Below are 6,023 nucleotides of genomic sequence, written 5' to 3'. Positions count from 1 at the left end.
ATTCTCACTATTTCTTAGATTCATGGATCAAATTCGATTCAGTGGGATTTTTCACTCACATTTTTCCACCAAGAACGTTTTATGAAACTCTTTGACCCCCCGAATTGGGAGTATCCTACTTTCACGTGATTCACAGGGTTCAACAAGCAATCGATATTTCACGATCAAAGGTGTAGTACTGCTTGTAGTAGCGGTCCTTATATCTCGTATTAACAATCGAAAGATGGTCGAAAGAAAAAATCTCTATTTGATGGGGCTTCTTCCTATACCTATGAATTCCATTGGACCCAGAAATGAGACATTGGAAGAATCTTTTGAGTGCATGTGCTGTGATTGAGGAACTCTCAAATCAACATCAACATCAAAACATATAAAAAAAAAGAAATTCTTCCATTTTCATAGCATATGCTTCATGTAAAACTTCAAATGGAAAAACGCATGAAAATGAAATATAAAGACAAAGTGTAACTATCACCAACTAATCATGGTAAATTTTATATATATTTGAAAAATAAACCAATTTTTTAACTTTAAATATAAAATAGAAAGAAACGTTCACATCATACACTTTAATGGTTTGTCTAATATGGTTAGATTCGATCAAATGATATTTTTGTTCGAATGGAAACAGATGGAATTTTAGTAGATAATTAAATCAAAATTCTCTTTTGAACATTATTAGAAAATTCATTATAGTTCATAAAAGGTTTAATTGATGTATAGGTCCCTATAATTGTGTATTTTCTGCCCTTTTAGTCCTTATAATACTTTTAGGTACATTTAAGTACTCATATTTGATTAAGTTGGGACTTTCTAGTCCGCGGCATAGATGGCGTTAAGTCGTTTCTTTTGCGCCAACGTGACTTTTTTTATTACGAAATTTGGGGACTAAAAAGTTCCAAATAGATTAAATATAAGGACTTAATTGTACCTAACAACGAATGTGACTTTTTTATTACGAAATAGGAGAACTAAAAAGTCCCAACTCAATCAAATGTAAGGACTTAATTGTACCTAACAACGAATATTTAAGCCATGCCAGCTCAAAAGAAACGGCGAAGATAACGGCATCTATGCCTCTGACTAGAAAGTCCCAACTCGATCAAATATGAAGATTTAAATGTATCTAAAAGTATTACAAGGACTAAAAAGGCAAAAAATACACAATTACTGGGACCTGCATGCCAATTATACCTTCATAAAAATAACACATATTCATTTTAGTTTACAGGTTTTTTTTTAATTAAAAAAACTTATTTTCATAGTTCATATGGATTTTTTTTAAATCGACAAGCGATATATACATCAAAAGTGTGCACACGGGCTAAAAATTAGTCATCCAACCAGTTTACCCTCAACCGGAGAGAAAGGGTTTGGGCTGTGAGTCCGCATCCGCAACCGATGATCTGTTACCATTATTGTTTTCAGCGAGTTTTGAGCTTGATACTTTTGATTGTTTCACCCTCATTTTCCACAGTAAAACCAAATATCGTTAGGCTATAAACCCTTTTGTTTCATGTATTTTTTTAATTCAAAAATCAAAGGAAAAATTTTAATATATATATATATATATATGATATGTAACAGGACGTTTAATAGTAACAAAGACAATAATATATAATGTTTATCTAAACACAAATATCATATTAAATATTTTGAAAATACTGCAACCAAAATAAATATTTTCGTTAAAAAAAATAAGGATTAATTATGAATTAATTTTTTTTTTAATATATGATAAGAACCCAATATTAGGGTTTCAAACAGTTTTATAAATTTGGAAATCCAACAATGACCTTTCTCTTTTATGACATATGGTCTCTTTCTCTCTCACTAATGCTCACATTGATTAAAAGACAACCAAATCCTTCATTAAATAGAGACTCCTTCCGTTCATATCTGTTCCATTAAAGCTCCACATTTTAACATTTTGTTTAATTTAATTATATGTTAAACTCCTAAAAAAATATACATAAATAATTAAACTTAAAAAAAAACTATGAATATTTATTTTGCTAAGCTGAAAGAGAAACTGTCATTGTCATTTTCCATGCTCAAGTGATAAAAATGGTCAAATTTAGAACTTCAAATATTTGGAAATTTGTTTTTTTATTGTTTAATGCATGCACATCAAAATATTATACTCATATATATATATATATATATATTCCTTTATACATAGAGAAGTGTACATCCTCATAAAAATCATATTTGTGTGAATACGAAATACTTAATTATAATAATTAAAAAAATTGATTTGCACCTTATTATCATTATTATTATTATTACTAGGCATTCTCCCCGGCCTCGGAGTTTTTGAAATTTTATGAGGAGTTTTGATATAATATCATATATAAAAAATACAATTAAATAACTCCTACCATACAAACTATTTTATACCTTGAATTGCAAAAGTCTTATGGACATTTATTGTATAAATAATTAGGTGTAATTAATGTTTTTTAATTATTAATATTATAAGTAATATAAATAAAAACATAAATGTTATAAAATAATTGAAATTATTTCTTAAATGCTCTCGGAGTAGATTATACATCTACTTTAATAGTATGTATAGATTATTATTATTATTATTATTATTATTATTATTATTATTATTTTATGAAATATAGATAAGCCACGCTGCATACACAGACATGGAGTTAGTATCTTATACACATATGTCATCACCTTACGTAAGTTGAGGTTTTGAACTTAGCTATTTTGCAGGCACAATACTCTATGTAGAAGACTTGGTGTTAATAAATTAAAAGGTCATTTGAAGAACACGTATCTCTTTGTGCTTTCTCGCTCTAAATCCTAACTCTATCTGTCCTTATAACACGCGTGTTCTCTCTCATATTTATTATCATCTACGAATATACGTAAATATACATCAACAGATGATGTTTAATGATATATATATATATATATATATAACTAAAACGTAGATAAATGGGCTAAAACAAAGGTTGCTATATTCATTTGGCTTGCATGAGAAATATAAATTTATTTTTTATAAAACATATTTAAAGTAATTCAAATATCATTTATAGTTTTTATATAATCCTATAAATAATAACATCATCATCATTATTCTTATTATTAAATAAATATAATTAAGTAATGAATTTGTTTAACATAATAGTTATATAATAATTCCAGATAGAATCTTTAAAGATAAATGTTTGACCAAAAGATTTGAGTCCAAATAGAAACAGATTGAGTGGTTCAGCACTTTCTGTCAATCAAGATTGGAATTTCAGACCCAATCTCAATCACAGACATAAAAAAAATCACTTAATAATAATAATAATAATAATAATAATAATAATAATAATAATATTATGATATAGTACTGTGAATAAGAGATTGGATTCTCTGAAAAAAAAAAAGGAATATGGTCAATTATATCACTGACCAAACCTTATGAAAAAAATATATTTTTTTTGGTTCCTCAAATATGGTACAATATTTTGTTTACAATTGTATTACTTTCTTTCTTTTCCATTTATACCCCTCTAACACCTCATAATTACATATATATATGTATATAGGTTATTAATATCATATTGTAAGTGTTACGAAGAAAACATTATTTTTTTTAGGGGCTATTTGGTTGTCTGTAAATGAAATTACATGTAAGTGAAATTACAGTGTAAGTGAAAATCTTTGCGATTTCTATTTACATCATCTTTGTTTGGTTTCTTGTATCTGAAAAATCTTTGCATTACTTTTTAATTTGTTTGGTTTGATGTAAGTTAGAAGATATGAGTCGTAGTAAGTAGAGAGGTGAGATTCACGATATCTTTGTACATGTCTTTGTTAATATCATATTTAGGATTATTTTTTTATTTTTTTTTATTTTGGCAAAACGTAGACAAATGATATGTCAGGGCATGCATAATATGAAGTTATTATCTTATTACATCTATGCTTTCAACTTTGGTGAGCTGCTGAGGTTTGAAGTTTAAAATCGTTTTTGAGGAGGTCAGAAATATTTTACACAGAAAATGCAGTACTAATATATTAAGATATGTGGTAGGTTAATTTTTATTTATTTTGTAAAATAAATTTTGTATTATCATAATTGTAGCCTATTTAAAATATTTTAAGACCATAAAATTTCAATTTATTATTTTATTATAAATTAGCAATATCTTCCAGAGCCGGAATTCTAGTAGCTAGTTCTGTCATTAAACCAATAGAAACATGCCACGTCAGCAAAGAAAGTGGGGACATGTTAGTGAGGTTGCGGAGGGAGTTGCACCGTACCACGTGGGTAGCACTAACAGGATTGACGGTCAGGATTGAAAGTTGAGAGAAACGCGTCATCAGGGCCTTGATGAGCGGTGAGTGGGTGGGTGCCATGTGAGTCACTTATTTTTTTTTTTTTTTAATTATAAATTTAATTTATTTGATTTTACTAATATTAATTAGCTAATTTAATCACAATTAATGCTTGCATTAAATAACTTTTAAATTTTTTAATTACAAAAATGATATAACAACTGCCAATAATAATAATTTTTTATTTTTTTAAAATAATTTTTATTCAAATAGTAAAAATGAAAATTTTTATATTAATTAATATTAGAATATGAAAAGCTTGTGTAAATTTCATAAGGTGATGTCAACTTATTATTAAAAAAGTCTTACACTTTGACCTTAAATATGACTAAAAACATCATTTTTTTATATTTTAAGTTGACTTGTATTTTGTTCATCAAACCTTATTAAGTTTTTTTTTTAAAATTTAAAATTACATTATTCCGTTTTATCCTTCATATTATTATAATGGAGAAATTGCTTGTATACTCCCTATAAATGTGGATAATTACTAACTTACCTTCATAAAAAAAATAATATTTACTTATACTCTTTATGGATGAAAACCAACTTACACTTTATAAAAAAAGAATAAATTATACTTTGTTTTATATAAAAATTTTCAAATAGTTATCACGGGAGTATATAAACGATCATTTTTTTATAAAGGTATACAAGTAAATTCTCAATGTTATATGGGTATATTCAAGTAAAATTCTCTTTTATATTTTATAGGTTTTAAATACTGATAAACAATTATGGACAAAGAACTATTTGGCTTTTTTTTGACAAAAAAATCTTTTATAAATCTAATTGATCAATAATTACTCCAATAACAATAATAATAACAACAATGTTGACTCATGTAGTCATGTTCACCATAACTTATATATATATATGAACATGTGCTTAAGGGACCTACAAATAAAGTATTCAATAATAAAACAAAATGGAGATATAGTTTAGAAGGCTCTAATTTGAATAATTAGTGTTAGAATACAAACAACCCATGTGTACATATCTTGTGCAACAAACATGAACATGGGATTGTTTTATTAATTAAAAACAATGTTCTCATTTTTTTTTCTCCCTTAAATTTTTTCCACATTAATTCATGCATGTTTTCATACTAATCAAGATAGCATGAAAATATGGAAAAATTTATAAACATGAAATAAATGAGAAGATAAAACTAATGTTTTTCTCTTGCCACCCTCTTTTTAATTTTTACTTTACTTGTTCTATAAAAGCAATTCTTGATTTTGGATATTTTTTTCTAACAGATAAAACATCCTTTATAACATATTAAATATATTACTAGGTTTTAAATCCAAACCTCCGAAATTATCTAACAATGCAGTGATAAAAGAAAATAAAATAAAACAAGAGGGTTGAGGATTATTTTTGAAAAGTGAACATGATAAGTAATTTTGCTATTTTTCAGGGGTGATAAGCCGAAAACTTTGTTTATATATATATATATATATATATATAGGAAAAAGATCATCTAGATAAGTCCCTAGATTTCAAATCTAGGGATGTTTTAAATCTAAGTCGTTGGATCATCATCCGATGGTTGATTGTTTATATAAACACTATATACTTTTTTACTGATTATGATCACTGTAGAACACTGTAGAACGCGGTTTCTACTGTTCATAAAGATAAGAGCCGTCAGATTATCATCCGATAGC

Source organism: Dioscorea cayenensis, chromosome 14 (assembly GCF_009730915.1).
Source record: "Dioscorea cayenensis subsp. rotundata cultivar TDr96_F1 chromosome 14, TDr96_F1_v2_PseudoChromosome.rev07_lg8_w22 25.fasta, whole genome shotgun sequence".
NCBI classification, from domain to species: domain Eukaryota; kingdom Viridiplantae; phylum Streptophyta; class Magnoliopsida; order Dioscoreales; family Dioscoreaceae; genus Dioscorea; species Dioscorea cayenensis.
The sequence above is the reverse complement of the archived record's forward strand: the minus strand, read 5'-3'. Positions refer to the sequence as shown.